The 18,694-nt window shown below is 43.6% G+C and overlaps 1 protein-coding gene across 1 annotated transcript in view; it reads right to left on the reverse strand.

Moving 5' to 3' along the window:
• Positions 1–18,284, reverse strand: part of LOC120928727 — a 46,779-nt gene extending 28,495 nt beyond the window's left edge. Inside the window, exon 1 of the mRNA XM_040339721.1 lies at positions 17,854–18,284. The gene's annotated coding sequence lies outside the window, so the exon portion shown is untranslated. The remainder of the gene's footprint in view (positions 1–17,853) is intronic.
• Between the last annotated feature and the right edge of the window lie 410 nt (positions 18,285–18,694).

Raw genomic sequence — 18,694 nt, forward strand, 5'->3', positions numbered from 1 at the left:
TGGCTCATTGTTATATACACTGCTAAAAAAAACACTTTCTAATCAGAGTATAGCATCAAGTCAGTGAAACTCCTGGGATATGGATCATCTGGTCAGGTAAGTAGCAGAGGGGGAGGGGTGTACACAGAGGGGGAGGGGTGTACACAGAGGGGGAGGGGTGTATACAGAGGGAGAGGGGTGCATACAGAGGAGGAGAGGTGTATACAGAGGGTCAGGGGTGTATACAGAGGGGGAGGGGTGCATACAGAGGAGGAGAGGTGTATACAGAGGGTCAGGGGGTGTATACAGAGGGGGAGGGGTGTATACAGAGGGGGAGGGGTGCATACAGAGGAGGAGAGGTGTATACAGAGGGGGTTGTTAAACAGTTTCAGCTGCTTTGGTGTTAATGAAATTACCAACCGGTGCATTAGACGGGCAACAATGAGACGACCTCCAAAGCAGGAAGGGTTTTACAGGTTGAGGGCACTGAAATTTTTTTCCCTACTCATCTTTTCTGACTGTTATTCACTAGTTCTGCATTTGGCTAGGCGTATTTTGGGAAAACATCATATGATGTCCACCCGGAACTTGTTTAACCACCCACCCGGCCTATAGCAAAACGACGGCCGGGCGGTGGTTAAGTTATCCTGACTGGGCGTCATATGACGTCCAGCAGTTTAACAGCCGCCGCACATCCGTGGGGGATCGCATTGCGGCGATCGATAGTACGGTGTGTCAGTCTGACACACCGCTACACCAATCTCAGTAAAGAGTCTCAGACGGAGGCTCTTTACCAACGTGATCAGCCGTGTCCAATCACAGCTGATCACCATGTAAACGGGAAGAGCCGTTCATCAGCTTTTCCTCACTCGTGTCTGACAGATGCGCGTAGAAGAGAACCGATTGGCAGCTCTCCTGACAGGGGGGGTCTGTGCTGATTGTTTATCAGCGCAGCCCCCCCTCGGATGCCCACACTGGACCACCAGGGAAGCCACCAGGACCACCAGGGAAGCCCCTAACATGTGGATGGCCAGGTTTATCCCCCATGGCCATCCACATCTGCCAATATATGCCAAATGGGCACTGACTGGCACCATTATGGAACAAATGAAATCAGTGATGCCCAGCAATGCCTCCCATCAGTGCCACCTATGAGTGCCCATCAGTGCTGCATACCAGTCCCACCTATCAGTGCCCATCAGTGCTGCCTATAAGTGCCCATTATCAGTGCCCATCAGTGCCACCTCATCAGTGTCACCTCATTAGTGCCACCTCATTGGTGCCTATCGGTGCCGCCATATCAGTGCCCATCATTGAAGAAGAAAACATACTTTATTTGCAAAAAAAAATAAATTAACAGAAATAAAGAAAAAAAAAATTCTAAATTTCCGGCCTTTTTTTTTATTTGTTGTGCAAAAAAAATTGCAGAGGTGATCAAATACCACCGAAAGAAATCTCTATTTGTGGGAACAAATTGATGAAAAATTTGAAAGAAAATAAGAAAAAACCCTTGGGTGGAAGGAGGGTCTGCGCCAGAGGGGACTTTACAAGACCGAAGAAGGAACTTTATCTGGGGATGACACTAATAGGTAGATTCACGTACATTGGTGTAACTTTAGGACGGCCTAGCCTAGCCTGTTTGGGCTACACCGCCATAAATTAGTTAGGCTAGTAGTGATTTTCAAACCACTTACCTGCTAATCTACGGCGGCGTAGCCTCAAACGAGTGGGCGTAAGGGCGCCTAATTCAAATGACTTGAAGTGGGGCGTGTTGTATGGAAATGAGGCTTGACCTCACGTTTTTTGACGTTTTTTGACACTGCGCATGCGCCGGGCGACTACATTTCCCAGTGCGCATTGCGGCTAAGTAGGCCGTACGGGCCTATTGATTTCGACGTGGACGTAAACGACGTAACTCCCGATTCGCGGACGACTTACGCAAACGACGTAAAAAATTCGAACCTCGCGGTGGGAACGGCGGCCATACTTTAACATTGTTATTTCACCTCATAGGTGGAATAACTTTAGGCCGCCTAAGGCCTTACGGAAACAACGTTAATCGACTGCGGCGGGCTCGCGTACGTTCGGGAATCGGCGTAAAAGCTAATTTACATAATCTACGCCGGCCGCAATGGAAGCGCCACCTAGCGGTCAGCCAAAACATTGCAATCTAAGATAGGACGGCGCAAGCCGGCCTATCTTAGCTTTGTTTAAGCGTATCTCTGTTTGAGCATACGCTTAAACAAAAGCCGGCGTAGATTCTGAGTTAGGTCGGCTTATCTACTGATAAGCCGGCCTAACTCTTTGTGAATCTACCTATAAATCTACACCACACCTGGTTGCAATTGCTTGAATAGCACCTGGAGCTCTGTTTGTTACAGAAATCACAAAATATAATGCAGACTAGGTAACTTTTTTACTATACCTATCGCATACAGATCACTGTCAATACTAAAGTGCTAAGAAGGATAGGTAGCGTGTGCATGTGTGTGTTGTATGCATATTTGTAGTACTCTGAATGTCTTGTATTGTTTTCCTACAATTTTAAGTAACTTGTATATGCAGCAATCTGGTTAAGTAATAGCACATTAATATATCGTGTTTCCCCGAAAATAAGACCGGGTCTTATATTAATTTTGGGTCCAAAAATTACACTAGGGCTTATTTTCAGGGGATGCCTTATAAAGTTCCCTGTCTTCTCCCCCCTGCCAGGTCAGGAGTCAGTATTTTGACATTGTGCTGGTGTCAGGTGCAGTGTGTCTCCATTTGTGGCAGTTTTATAAAAATACCTTTTTGTACAGGGGGCTCATGTGATCTTCCTCTGCTCTTCTCCGCTCGGAGATCCCAGGTGACGTCAGCCCGCTCTGAGAACTGCAGAAGGAGGGGCCGCAGACGTCAGCCGGGAGAGGAAGAGAAGAAAGGAAGAGCCGCGATCCCGCTGACGTCAGCCCGCTCCGAGGACTGCAGAGGGAGGGGCCGCAGACGTCAGCCGGGAGAGGAAGAGAAGAAAGGAAGAGCCGCGATCCCGCTGACGTCAGCCCGCTCTGAGAACTGCAGAGGGAGGGGCCACAGGCATCAGCCGGGAGAGGAAGAGAAGAAAGGAAGAGCCGCGATCCTGCTGACGTCAGACCGCTCCGAGAACTGCAGAGGGAGGGGCCGCAGACATCAGCTGGGAGAAGAAGAGAAGAAAGGAAGAGCCGCGATCCCGCTGACGTCAGCCCGCTCCGAGAACTGCAGAGGGAGGGGCCGCAGACATCAGCTGGGAGAAGAAAGGAAGAGCCGCGATCTCGCTGACGTCAGGCCGCTCCGAGAACTGCAGAGGGAGGGGCCACAGACATCAGCCGGGAGAGGAAGAGAAGAAAGGAAGAGCTGCGATCCCACTGACGTCAGCCCGCTCCGAGAACTGCAGAGGGAGGGGCCGCAGAAGTCAGCCGGGAGAGAAAGAGAAGAAAGGAAGAGCCGCAATCCCGCTGACGTCAGCCCGCTCCGAGGACTGCAGAGGGAGGGGCCGCAGACATCAGCTGGGAGAAGAAGAGAAGAAAGGAAGAGCCGCGATCCCGCTGACGTCAGCCCGCTCCAAGAACTGCAGAGGGAGGGGCCGCAGACATCAGCTGGGAGAAGAAAGGAAGAGCCGCGATCTCGCTGACGTCAGGCCGCTCCGAGAACTGCAGAGGGAGGGGCCACAGACATCAGCCGGGAGAGGAAGAGAAGAAAGGAAGAGCTGCGATCCCACTGACGTCAGCCCGCTCCGAGAACTGCAGAGGGAGGGGCCGCAGAAGTCAGCCGGGAGAGAAAGAGAAGAAAGGAAGAGCCGCAATCCCGCTGACGTCAGCCCGCTCTGAGGACTGCAGAGGGAGGGGCCGCAGACGTCAGCTGGGAGAGGAAGAGAAGAAAGGAAGAGCCGCGATCCTGCTGACGTCAGCCCGCTCCGAGAACTGCAGAGGGAGGGGCCGCAGACGTCAGCCGGGAGAGGAAGAGAAGAAAGGAGGAGCCGCGGTCCCGCTGACGTCAGCCCGCTCCGAGGACTGCAGAGGGAGGGGCCGCAGACATCAGCCGGGAGAGGAAGAGAAGAAAGGAAGAGCCGCTATCCCGCTGACGTCAGCCTGCTCCGAGGACTGCAGAGGGAGGGGCCGCAGACGTCAGCCGGGAGAGGAAGAGAAGAAAGGAAGAGCCGCGATCCCGCTGACGTCAGCCCGCTCCGAGAACTGCAGAGGGAGGGGCCGCAGACGTCAGCCGGGAGAGGAAGTGAAAAAAGGAAGAGCCGCGATCCCGCTGACGTCAGCCCGCTCTGAGAACTGCAGAGGGAGGGGCCACAGACGTCAGCTGGGAGAGGAAGAGAAGAAAGAAAGAGCCGCGATCCCGCTGATGTCAGCCCGCTCCGAGGACTGCAGAGGGAGGGGCCACAGACATCAGCCGGGAGAAGAAGAGAAGAAAGGAAGAGCCGCGATCCCGCTGACGTCAGCCCGCTCCGAGAACTGCAGAGGGAGGGGCCACAGACGTCAGCCGGGAGGAGCAGAGAAGAGAGGGAAGGAAGAGCTGCGATCCCGCTGACGTCAGCCTGCTCCGAGGACTGCAGAGGGAGGGGCCGCAGACATCAGCCAGGAGAGGAAGAGAAGCAAGGAAGAGCCGCGATCCCGCTGACGTCAGCCCGCTCCGAGTACTGCAGAGGGAGGGGCCGCAGACGTCAGCCGGGAGAGGAAGTGAAAAAAGGAAGAGCCGCGATCCCGCTGACGTCAGCCCGCTCCGAGAACTGCATAGGGAGGGGCCGCAGACATCAGCCGGGAGAGCAAGTGAAGAAAGGAAGAGCCGCGATCCCGCTGACGTCAGCCCGCTCCGAGGACTGCAGAGGGAGGGGACCGAAGACGTCAGCTGGGAGAGGAAGAGAAGAAAGGAAGAGCAGCGATCCCGCAGACGTCAGCCCGCTCCGAGAACTGCAGAGGGAGGGGCCACAGACATCAGCCGGGAGGAGCAGAGAAGAGAGGAAGAGCCGCCATCCCAGCTGATGTCAGCCCGCTCCAAGCACTAAAGAGGGAGGGGCCTTCGGCCGGGTGGAGAAAGAGAGGAGACGATCTTTGGTTATATCTGGCTGCTATAAATGGGGTATTTTACATGGTGCTGTTGCAGTGGGGTACACACTGGACCTGGGATCTCTTTTCAAAACGGATTACAGCCTTTTTCATTAACTTTACTAGGGCTTATTTTCAGGGTAGGGCTTATATTGCAGCCCTCCCTGATAAACAAGATAGGTCTTATTTTCGGGGTAGGGCTTATTTTGGGGGAAACACGGTACTACGGGGGTTTCTGCTTCCTTGTTTTACCCCAAAGCAACCCGAGGAATGGAACATGTTTTGAGCGTGCGACTGCGGCCAGTGGAAGAACCACAAGACTTGAGCAGTGACTTTTTTCGGGCTTTATAATTAAAAAAAAATATTATTCCACATAGAAAATTGACAGATCTATGAATACAACTGGCTTCTATTTTATGTATAAATTCAGAACCGGCTCGGCTATTGTCCATCGGGTTCTATCCCAGAGGGACCTCTGCAGCAAAGATACGATGGACATCACACGAGACGGACGGGTTTTACGGCTGACTTTTGTTTTCTATTTTTCTATAAGCCGCTGATTTGTTTTCTTTTGTGGAAATACAAGTTCTATGATGACTCACCTGTACGCTTTGAAGTATTGATTCCCCCAGAGCCCTGCGGTTTCCTCCTCCGCTTCTCTACACTATACAGAGCCCTGCGGTTTCCTCCTGCGCTTCTCTACACGATACAGTCTCGTCTCTTAACCACTTAAGACCCGGACCAAAATGCAGGTTAAGGACCTGGCCAGTTTTTGAGATTTGGCACTGCGTCGCTTTAACTGACGATTGTGCGGTCGTTGCGACGTGGCTCCCAAACAAAATTGGCGTCCTTTTTTTCCCACAAATGGAGCTTTCTTTTGGTGGTATTTGATCACCTCTGCGGTTTTTATTTTTTGCGCTATAAACAAAAATAGAGCGACAATTTTGAAAAAAAAATCAATATTTTTTGCTATAATAAATATCCCCAAAAATATGTAAAAAAATAATGGGCCAGATTCAGGAATAATTATGGCGGCGTAACGTATACCCTTTACGTTACTAGGCCGCAAGTTTTCGGCGTAAGTGCCTGATTCACAAAGCATTTGCCTGTAAACTTGCGGCGGCTTAACGTAAATCTGTCCTGCGCAAGCCCGCCTAATTCAAATGGGGCGTGTGTCATTTAAATTAGGCGCGCTCCCGCGCCGAACGTTCTGCGCATGCTCCGTGTGAAAATTTCCCGCCGTGCTTTGCGCAAAATTACGGCGCCCAGCGTGTTTTTTGAACGGCGACGTGCGTAATGTACTTTCGTATTCCTGGACGTCTTACGCAAAAAAAAAAAAATATTTTAAATTTGACGCGGGAACGATGGCCATACTTTAACATGGATGGTGTAATTTTACACCATCTAAATAGCACTCTTAACTTTACGACGCGAAAAAACGACTTAAGAGATTGTGACGAACGCAGGTACCTTCGTGGATCGCCGTAAACAGCTCATTTGCATACCCGATGCTGGAAAACGACGCGAACTCCACCCAGCGGCCGCCAGAAAATTACACCTACGATCCGAAGGCGTACGAAGCCGTACGCCTGTCGGATCTATGCCAAAAGCCGTCGTATCTTGGTTTGAGGATTCCAAATCAAGATACGACGCGGCAAATTTGAAAATACGCCGGCGTATCAGTAGATACGCCGGCGTATTACTGCTGTGAATCTGGCCCAATATTTTTTTCTCATTTTTAGCCGATATGTATTCTTCTACCTATTTTTGGTAAAAAAAATATTGCAATAAGTGTTTATCGATTGGTTTGCGCAAAATTTATAGGGCTAGATTCAGCATTGAATTACGCCGGTGTATCTATAGATACACCGCGTAAATTCAAAGCTGCACCGGCGTATCTTCTTTCTGTATTCAGAAAGCAAGATACGCCGACATTAGCCTAAGATCTGACTGGCGTAAGTCTCTTACGCCGTCGTATCTTAGGGTGCATATTTACGCTGGCCGCTAGGTGGCGCTTCCGTCGTTTTCGGCGTAGAATATGCAAATGACCTAGATACGCCGATTTACAAACGTACGTGCGCCCGGTGGAATTTTTTTACGTCGTTTGCGTAAGGCTTTCCCGGCGTAACATTGCTCCTGCTTCTATGAGGCACATGCAATGTTAAGTATGGACGTCGTTCCCGCGTCAAATTTTTTACGTCGTTTGTGTAAGTCGTTCGCGAATAGGGCTGGACGTAATTTACATTCACGTCGAAACCAATACGTCCTTGCGGCGTACTTTGGAGCAATGCACACTGGGATATGTACACGGACGGTGCATGCGCCGTTCGTAAAAAACGTCAATCACGTCGGGTCACCACCCATTTACATAAAACACGCCCCCCTCATACTCATTTGAATTAGGCGCGCTTACGCCGGCCCCATTTATGCTTCGCCGCCGTAACTTAGGAGGCAAGTGCTTTGTGAATACAGCACTTGCCTCTCTGATTTACGGCGGCGTAGCATAAATACGATACGCTACGCCGCCGTAACAATGCGCCGCCCTACCTGAATCTAGCCCATAGTGTTTACAAAATAGGGGATAGTTTTATTGCATTTTTATAAAAAAATTTTTTTTTTTACTACTAATGGCGGCGATCAGCGGTTTTTTTCGTGACCGCGACATTATGGCAGACACATCGGACAATTTTGACACATTTTTGGGACAATTGTCATTTTCACAGCAAAAAATGCATTGTTTACTGTGAAAATGACAATTGCAGTTTGGGAGTTAACCACTAGGGGGCGCTGAAGGGGTTATGTGTGACCTCATCTGTGTTTCTAACTGTAGGGGGGGGGGCGGGGCTGGACGTGCTCGACTATATCAGGGAACAGGTGATCAATGAGCGCCACAGTGAAGAACGGGGAAGGTGTGTTTACACACAGCTCTCCTCGTTCTTCAGCTCCGGGGAGCGATCGCGGGACTCCCGCGGCAATCGGGTCTGTGGGTCCCGCGGCCGCGGTCAAGGAGCTTCGGACCGGGTTGCGGGCGCGGGCCCGCGACCCACGGCTGGGCACTTAAAGAGGACGTACAGGTACGTGCTTGTGCCCAGCTGTGCCATTCTGCCGACGTATATCTGCCGGAGGCGGTCCTTAAGTGGTTAAAGGGCAATTCTGAACAAAATAAAAAATGTTTTATTTATTATTTTTGAAATGTCTAAATTCTATACTTTATACCTTTTTACCTTTGTAGCGCTCCCTAATGCCCTGTACACACGATAGGTTAGTCTGATGAAAACGGTCTGATGGATTTTTCCATCAGTTATCCGATGAAGCTGACTTTCATCAGTTGCACCTACACACCATCAGTTAAAAAACCGATCGTGTCAGAACGCGGTGACGTAAAACACAACGACGTGCTGAAAAAAATGAAGTTCAATGCTTCTGAGCATGCGTCGACTTGATTCTGAGCATGCGTGGATTTTTAGATTAGGTTAGGAATCCATCGGTTAAATTTAAAGCAAGTTGGCTTTTTTTTAACCAAGGGTTAAATTACCTATGGGGCCCACACACGATCGGTTTTGATCGATGAAACCGGTCCATCAGACTGTTGTCCTCTGTTTAACCTATCGTGTATACGAGGCCTAACATTGTATTTTTTTGGTTTGTTTTTTTCGGGACAGATGGGGTTTTAATTTGGTAGAAAAGTAAAAGTTCATCAAAATGAGTTACCAAAATGAAAAAAATAAAATAAAATTTGTACTTTATTTTAATGCTCTTTTAATTTATTTCATTTTATTAATTGTACTTTTTTTTTTTCGTTTTGGTAGCTTATTTTGATGCATTTTTACTTTATTTAAATTCTCTTTTAATTTATTTTCTATTCTTTTTTTCATTTTGGTAACTATCTTTTGATGAACTTTTACATTATCTTAATTTACATTTATTGTATTTTATATATATATATTTTTTCTTTTTTTTTCTTTTCATTATGGTAGCTAATTTTGATGCATTTTTACTTTATTTAAATTCTCTTTTCATTTATTTTATTTTATTTTTTTCATTTTGGTAACTCATTTTGATGAACTCTTACTTTATTTTAATTTATATTTATTTTATATTATTTATTATTATTATTATTTATTTATTTATTTTTTAATTATGATAGCTAATTTTGATGCATTTTTACTTTATTGTAATTTTCTAAAAAAATTCATCACACTCATCTGCTGGATGCCGAGACGTGGTGTCAGAACACTACAAGCTCTCAGTGCAACGTTCTGATCAGCCATCTTTTATATATATATTTTTTTTCTTTTCATTATGGTAGCTAATTTTGATGCATTTTTACTTTATTTAAATTCTCTTTTCATTTTTTTTTTTTTTCATTTTGGTAACTAATTTTGATGAACTTTTACTTTATTTTAATTTACATTTATTTTATTAAAAAAAAAAAAATATATATATATATATATATATATATATATATATATATATATATATAATTATTATTATTATTATTATTATTATTATTATTTTATTATGGTAGCTAATTTTGATGCATTTTTACTTTATTGTAATTTTCTAAAAAAATCATCACACTCATCTGCTGGATGCCGAGACGTGGTGTCAGAACTCTACAAGCTCTCAGTGCAACGTTCTGATCAGCCATCTTACACTACAATTGCCTTTGACCTCTGTTTTTTCTCTAACTACAACTTTCAGTTAATTCACTTGATCACCAAAACGAATAATATAAATTTCTCTTGACAATATGTCCCCCTGAAGAAGGAGATACGTGTACTCTGAAATGCGTCGGGCACAAGAGTACTGTAATATTATATGTACAAATGGTGACAATGTTATAGATACATTCCGTATGTTATATGTTTGATTATTTTATGTAATATATCCAACAAACAAATATTTCATTTAAATACTTTTATACTCTTCAGTAAATTGTGCCTTAAAAGTCCACCACAAGGTTTTTTTTTTGCTAGCTTATTTAAAAATTAGAAAAAAAAAGTATTTTACAGATGGGGTTTTATTTTGGTAGCAAATTTGGATGCATTTTTACTTTATTTTGTGTTCTTTTAATTTATTTCTATTTTATTAATTGTACTTTTTTTTTCATTTTGGTAGATTATTTCGATGCATTTTTACTTTATTTTAATTTACTTTTGTTTACTTTATTTTATTAATATTATTTTATTTATTTTTTTCATTATGGTAGCTAATTTTGATGCATTTCTACTGTATTGTAATTTTTTTCTTTTCATTTATTTTATTAATTCATTTTTGTTTTTTTCATTATGGTAGCTAATTTTTATGCATTTTTACTTATTGTTATATTCTTTTCATTTATTTTATTTTATCAATTTCCATAAAATTTTTTTTATTTTTTTTACATATCTTTTCCAACGCATCATTTACACATCTTACCCTCCACAGATACACACCCCAAAATTCTCACATAAGTGTGGATTTTTATGTAATGTGGTCAAAATGTCTTTGGTAAAAAAAATAATAATAATAATAATTTTCTGCTATAAGACAAAATGTATGTTGTTACCTGTCTTTGGTAAGAAACCTTTTTTATTTTCTGTCATAAGACATTCAATAAATAAATAATACAAAAATATATATATTTCTTCATAAATTTAGGCCAAAATGTATTCTGCTACCCGTCTTTGGTAAGAAACCTTTTTTATTTTCTGTTATAAGACATTCAATAAATAAATAAATAAAATAAATAAAAACATATTTCTTCATAAATTTAGGCCAGGCTACCTGTCTTTGGGGGGAAAAAATCTGCTATAAGACATTCAATAAATAAATAAACATATTTCTTCATAAATTTAGGCCAAAATGTATTCTGCTACATGTCTTTGGTAAGAAACCTTTTTTATTTTCTGTCATAAGACAGATAAGGGTCTGGTGTGGATTTTTGGGGGAACTCCACGCCATTTAAAAAAAAAGATTGGGGTGGAGTTCCCCTTAAAATCCACACCAGACCTAAAGGGCCTGGTAATAGAATTTGGGGGGACCCCCACTTCATTTTTTTTTTTTTTATGAATAAATTCGCTCTGAATTGCCAGAGCCGACAATTCATTAGAGCCGCAAGTCCGGTTTTAAATGCCTTTTTTTCTTTCAGAAATGACACTTTGTGCAGGGACAGTTCTAAGTACGGGAAACATGCGCTTTTTCACATGATAACTTTACACCCCCCCAGGTACGAAATTTAAAGTAATATTTCACTTTTATTGTTTCACTTTTAGCATTATTAAATTCACTGCTCCCGAAAAAACGGCCGTTTTTAAAACTTTTTTTTGCATTGATACATGTTTCCTGGGACAGGACCCGGGTCCCCAAACACTTTTTAGGACAATAAATTGCATATTAGCCTTTAAAATTAACACTTTAGATTTCAAATGTTCGAGTCCCATAGACTTTAATGGGGTTCTAAAGTTCACACGAACATTTGGTGTGTTCGCAAGTTCTGGTGCGAACCGAACAGGGGGGTGTTCCGCTCATCCCTAATAGTTACACATAGTTACATATAGTTACATAGTAGACGAGGTTGAAAAAAGACACAAGTCCAACCGATGTGTGTTTTATTGCATTTTAGTGTAAATATGAGATGTGACGTCTTTTTGACCCCCAGATCTCATGCTTCTTTCTATTACAAGGGATGTTTACATTTCTTGTAATAGGAATAAAAGTGACCCAAAATATTTTTTTTAAAAGAACAGTGTAAAAAATAAAAATAATAATAGGTAAAATAAATAAAATTTTTGTGCCCTGTCCCCACAAACTCGCGCGCAGAAGTGAACGCACACGTGAGCAGCGCCCGCATATGAAAACGGTGTTCAAACCACACATGTGAGGTATCGCCGCGATCGTTAGTTATGCCCCGTGCACACGATCAGAATTTACAATGGAAAAAGTCCATCAGATATTCCAAATGTGTTTATTCCCAATCAGATTATTTCCATCTGAAATTCTGATTAATTCCGTCAGAGTTTAGATAGAGAACATGTTCTCTTTTTTTTTCTCCGTCGGAATTCCGATGTGATTTTGGTCGGACAAAAGTCTGACCGTGTGTACGGGGCTTTAAATCAAGTGTAAAAATAAATAAAATAAAGTAAAATAAATAAGAAATCATTTTTTTTTTAAAGCGCCACGTCCCGACAAACTCGCAGAAGCGAATGCATATGCGAGTAGCGCCCGCATATGTAAACGGTGTTCAAACAACACATGTGAGGTATCGCCGCGATCGTTAGAGCGAGTGCAATAATTCTAGCCCTAGACCTCCTCTGTAACTCAAAAAATGCAACCTGTAGAATTTTTTAAACGTCACCTATGGAGATTTTTAAGGGTAAAAGTTTGTCGCCATTCCACGAGCGAACGCAATTTTGAAGCGTGACATGTAGGGTATCATTTTACTCGGCATAACATTTTCTTTCACAATATTAAAAAAAATGTGGCTACTTTACTGTTGTCTAATTTTTTTAATAAAAAAAGTGTATTTTTTCCCAAAAAAGTGCGCATGTAAGACCGCTGCGCAAATACGGTGTGACATAAAGTATTGCAACGACCACCATTTTATTCTCTAGGGTGTTACAAAAAAATTATAATGTTTGGGGGGCTCTACGTAATTTTCTAGCAAAAATTTTTTTTTTTAACTTGTAAACAACGGGCCAGATCCACAAAGAGTTACATCGGCGTATCTATTTATACGCCACGTAAATTCCATCGATGCACCGTCGTATCTTTGTTTTGTATCCACAAAACAAGATACGACTGAATGTGGTTTAGATCCGACCGACGTACGTCTTAGTACGCCGTCGGATCTTAGGTGCATATTTACGCTGGCTGCTAGGCGGCGCTTCCGTTGATTTCCGCGTCGAGTATGCAAATTAGCTAGATACGCAGATCCTCAAACGTATGTCCGCCCGGCGCATTTTTTTACGTCGTTTACGTAAGGCTTTTTCCGGCGTAAAGTTACCCCTGGCTCTATGAGGCGTACGCAATGTTAAGTATGGAGGTCGGGACAGCGTCAAATTTTCCATCGTTTACGTCGTTTGCGTAAATCGTTCGCGAATAGGGCTTTGCGTAAGTTACGTTCACGTCGAAAGCATTAACTATTTGCGACGTGATTTCGCGCATGCACACTGGGATGCGTCCACGGACGGCGCATGCGCTGTTCGTAAAAAGCGTCAATTAGGTGGGGTCATAACTGATTAGCATACAACACGCCCACTCCAAGCCTACTTTGAATTAGGCGGCCTTACGCCGGCAGATTTACGTTACGCCGGCGCATATATGGGAGCAAGTTCTTTGTGGATACCCTACGAGCCACTCAGATTTACCGTGGCGTAGCGCATATGAGATGTGCTACGCCCGCCTAAATATACGCCCGTTTTTGTGGATCTGGCCCAACATATCTGAAAAAGAGGCCCGGTCCTTAAGTGGTTAAAAACAGTTCTCCATGCGTAAAACCGCAAGAAAACAAAAGCTTAAAACAAACCACTACTACATAACATTCCTAATCTTGTAAAAACTTCCAAAGATCGGTTTCTTCAGTTCACATAGCCGCTGGTAATTCCGAGTTATATATTCCTACCATGAAAGATATTTCTAAGGATGAAAGTAAAGAACATAACTTGACCTCTAATGATATTTCGCGACTAATAACGTTGTTAAAATTGGTAAAAAAAAATTAAAAATTGTAACACCAAGAGGTCTTACTGATTTGAGACATTTCCACGGACGGTCGTCCTCCCTTCCCCCCTTTTCTCTTTCTAGCTTTTCATTTTTCCTCTTAGGCTGGCCAATCATACACGGCCGAATTTCGAAAAATAATTTTTCTTTTGAAAATCTGAAATTTCAGGCGTTTTGTGATCCGATGGCGCCAGCATTGATTTAGAAAATTCAGCCAACCAAGCCTTCTTTTCTTTTCTTTTTTTGGAATTTTCTTCTTTTTTTTTTGCATTTCTTTTTCAATAAAAATTTTCGCACGATTCTCCCATCATCATTGATTAGAAAATCATTTGTTTTTCAAAAACATTTCCAACATGCCCAATTTACTCAAATTCAACGGCGGCATGAAAATCGGCTATTGCTGCAGCCAGGGCTGCTGTTAAAAATCCCGGGGGGCCCGTACAGCCTACCTGACAGGCCCAACCCCAAATATATCAAGACAATATTTTCACTAAAATTATTATTAGTGGACACGAACATAACAGAGAACCTTTGTGAATTAGCCATGTTTCAATAGTTTTTTTTACATTTTATAAAAAAATAATTAAATGTTGAAAATGTTGCAATTATTTTATTTTATAATTTTTTAAAATTATTTATTACAATATTTTTTTTTTTATAATTTGTTATTTTTTTATGCTGCGGAGACGGGGGGATCACAGTGACAGGGTGGCACATGGAAGGATCAGAAGCAGGCAGAACAGGGAGGGGGATTGCTGTCAAGGAATCAATTATAGGAACGATGCCCTGTGTCTGTGTCTCTACCCACAGCAGCTGAAAGCCAGCAGGAAGGGGAGAAACTGGCTTTCAGCTGCTGCAGAGAACTGCAAAGGGCATCCTTCTGTAATTGCCCCTCCGAACCAATTCCCCCTGATGTTCGGGCCCCCCTTTGTGACCGGGCCCCCGACGGGAGGACTGGTGGTCCCCCCCCTATCAGCGGCCATGGATACAGCCCACTAAAGGAGCAAAATCAGAACAAAAATTCTTATGCCGCGTACACACCATCACTTTATGTGATAAAAAAAACAACGTTTTTAAAAACGTCAATTTAAATGACCGTGTGTGGGGGAAAACGTTGTTTTATGTCTTGTGAAAAACGACCAAAAAAATTGAAGCATGCTTCAATTTTATGTGTCGTTTTTCAAAACGTCGTTTTTTGTGTCACAGAAATTGACCGTGTGTAGCAAAAAACGTCATTTAAAACAATGTTTTTACACCCGCGCATGCCCAGAAGCTACTTATGAAGCGAGCTTCAATGGAAAAACGTGGTGGAACGTAACCTCGCTTTGCTAGAACATTGTGAGAAAAACGATGGTGTGTAGGCAACTTCGTTTTTGAAAATTAAAGTTTCAAAAACGTTGTTTTTTACTTCACAGCAAATGTCGTTTTTTTTTCATCACATAAAGTGATGGTGTGTACGCGGCATTAGATTCGATTTTCGAAAAGAAAATTATTTCGAAATTTCGACCCTAACCCTCCGTGCCTTCTATGCCATTCTATTTTTTTTTTTTTTACAAAAAATATGTAGAAGAATACGTATCGGCTTAACAGCCTAAACTGAGAAGAAATTATTATTTTTTGATATTTTTTGGGGATATTTATTATAGCAAAAAGTAAAAAATATTGGGCCAGATTCACGTAGAATCACGGCGGCGTAACGTATCCTAGATACGTTACACCGCCGCAATTTTTCATCGCAAGTGCCTGATTCACCAAGCACTTGCGATGAAAACCTACGCCGGCGGCTTCCGGCGTAAGGCGGGCCAATTTAAATGGGCGTGTGCCATTTAAATTAGGCGCGCTCCCGCGCCGGACCTACCGCGCATGCTCCGTTTTTCTAACTCCCGCCGTGCTTTGCGCGCGGTGACGTAATTTTTTCGAACGGTGACGCGCGTAGCGTAATTCCGTATTCCCAGACGGCTTACGCAAACGACGTTGATTTTTAAATTTCGACGCGGGAACGACGGCCATACTTTAGACAGCAATACACTTGCTGACTAAAGTTAAGGCACCAAAAAAAAAGTGTAACTTTGCGATGGGAAACTAGACTAGCGGCGACGTAACGAACGCGAAAAACCGTCGTGGATCGCCGTAACTCCTAATTTGCATACCCGACGCTGGTTTACGACGCAAACTCCCCCCAGCGGCGGCCGCGGTACTGCATCTTAAGATCCGACAGTGTAAAACAATTACACCTGTCGGATCTTATGGATATCTATGCGTAACTGATTCTATGAATCAGTCGCATAGATAGAAAAACAGATACGACGGCGTATCAGGAGATATGCCGTCGTATCTGCTTTGTGAATCTGGCCCATTGCTTTTTTTCAAAATTGTTGCTCTTCCCTCCCGAGTTCTTATTCCAGAAACACACTTTGTGCTGCTTTTGAATAATCACAAAGTGTTTCCTCACCGGCAGCATCTTCAAGCAAGGAATTGTTAAAAACCACGGCCTCCCGAAAATACACAATCCCTTCATTTATAGAGAAAATCAGAAGAACATTCATCCATTCCAGCTCCTCATAGAGCAATATACACTTTTTTTTTTTTGGTAAGTATTATAGCAGAAAGTAAATCTATAAATATATATATATATATATATAAAATTGTCTGTCTTTTTTTGTTTATAGCGCAAATATTAAAAACCGCAGAGGTAATCAAATACCACCAAAAGAAATCTCTATTTGTGGGAAAAAAATTACGCCAATTTTGTTTGGGAGCCACGTTGCACGACCGCGCAATTGTCAGTTAAAAATGACGCAGTGCCGAATCACAAAACAAGTGCTCTGGTCAGGAAGGGGGGTAAATTCTTCCGGGGCTGAAGTGGTTACCCTCCAAACTAAATGTTCAACCTACAATTTTAATTCATAGGCTGCTGTGAAAAAATAAATAAACTTTTTTTTTGGATCCTGGCTTAGATTCCCATTGATGTCAATTTCCAGTTCCGAAATTCCAGATTTTGGAGGGTAACACATTTTTTAAGGTTAACGTTCAGCCAAACCCCATCTGATGGAATTTTTTAGAAGTTCTATCATCTCTACAGGTTAATGTATTTGCATTGTGAGCTCGCGTTTGCAGTCCTACCGATGGAAATAGATAAGAGGTGAGCGGAGCCTCCATGTTGCGTTGTACCCAAACTCCGATGAAAGCCGAGCTACACAACTTAGCTTTCTACAATTCAAAACGGGTTGATTTTTTTGGCAGAAGTTGCAAATATTAATATTATAAAGCAGTATCCTTAAATTAGGAACTTAGGGCCAGATTCACTAAGAATTGCCCTGGCGCAGCTTATCTGCCGCTGTATTTTACCTGGCGGAATTTCGAATCCAGGAAGATTTCGCGCCGTAAGTTACGGCGGCGTAGTGTATTTCTCGGCGCCTATTTCAAATTCGGCGGGTAGGGGGCGTGATTCATTTAAATGAAGCGCGTCCCCGTGCCGATTGAAATGCGCATGCTCCGTTTCGAAATTTCCCGCCGTGCTTTGCGCGAAAATTTGAGTGAGTTACGTCCTTTCCTATGCACGGACGACTTACGCAAAAAAAAAAATACAAAATTCGACGCGGGAACGACGGCCATACTTTAACATGGCAAGTCTATCTATACGCCACGAAATAGCAGCTTTAACTATACGGCGGGAAAAGCCGACTATCGACGACGTAAGAGAATGCGACGGCCGCGCGAACGTTCGTGGAACGACGGAAAAAGCCAATTAGCATACCCGACGCGGAAAACGACGCAAACTCCACCCAGCGGGCGCCGAAGTATTGCACCTACGATCCGAAGGCGTACGAAGCCGTACACCTGTCGGATCGAAGCCAGAAGCCGTTGTATCTTGGTTTGAGGATTCAAACTAAAGATACGACGCGGCAAATTTGAAAGTACGCCGGAGTATCAGTAGATACGCCGGCGTACTTCTTCTGTGAATCTGGCCCACAAATTTCTATTTCCCTTCCAGCGTACGTGTCATTTTTTTTTTTTTTTTTGCTCACCCTATTTGTGTTCCACCAAGAAAGTAAAAATTTTACCCAAATTTCATAAAAATTTACATAAAAATTTTCTATCTTACCTGTGCAGGATGTTGTCTTCTTATATACAATCCACAGTGTTGGAAAACCATCCATTCAGGAATGTGGGTGGTCAGTACCGTGGTCAGTACGGTGGTCAGTACCGTGGTCAGTACCGTGGTCAGTACGGTGGTCAGTACCGTGGTCAGTACGGTGGTCAGTACCGTGGTCAGTACGGTGCTCAGTACGGTGGTCAGTACCGTGGTCAGTACGGTGGTCAGTACAGTGGTCAGTACGGTGCTCAGTACGGTGGTCAGTACCGTAGTCAGTACGGTGGTCAGTACTGTGGTCAGTACGGTGGTCAGTACCGTGGTCAGTACCGTAGTCAGCAGGCCCACCTCGGAAAAGAAGGTCTGTGTGCAACATCTGATGGCCTCAGACAGCCATGATGTTCAGTGGCTGATAGGAGCTCATTCTAGGTGCTGACAGAGTAGCAGACTGGAAGCAATTATGTGGTTTCTCGTAATGTTTTAGCTCTTTAGGTGACTGAACGCCGGGTTTCTCTTTCGGTTTCTGTGAAAAAAATAATTCACAGACCTTTAAAGGGCCAGTGCATACCTTCCATACAACACATCCGATAACTTATGATGTGAAAATGTCCTTTTGCACCTAATGCCTCACCCAAAAAAATTACACTATATTACCAAAAGTATTGGGACACCTGCCGTTACACGCGGATGAACTTTAATGGCATCCCAGTCTTAGTCCGTAGGGTTCAATATTGAGTCGGCCCCGCCCTTTGCCGCTATAACAGCTTCAACTCTTCTGGGAAGGCCGTCCACAAGGTTTAATAGAGTGTCTATGGCAGGGATTCTCAAACTACGGCCCTCCGGCTGTTGTAGA

This window comes from Rana temporaria, chromosome 2, assembly GCF_905171775.1.
Source record: "Rana temporaria chromosome 2, aRanTem1.1, whole genome shotgun sequence".
NCBI classification, from domain to species: Eukaryota; Metazoa; Chordata; class Amphibia; order Anura; family Ranidae; genus Rana; species Rana temporaria.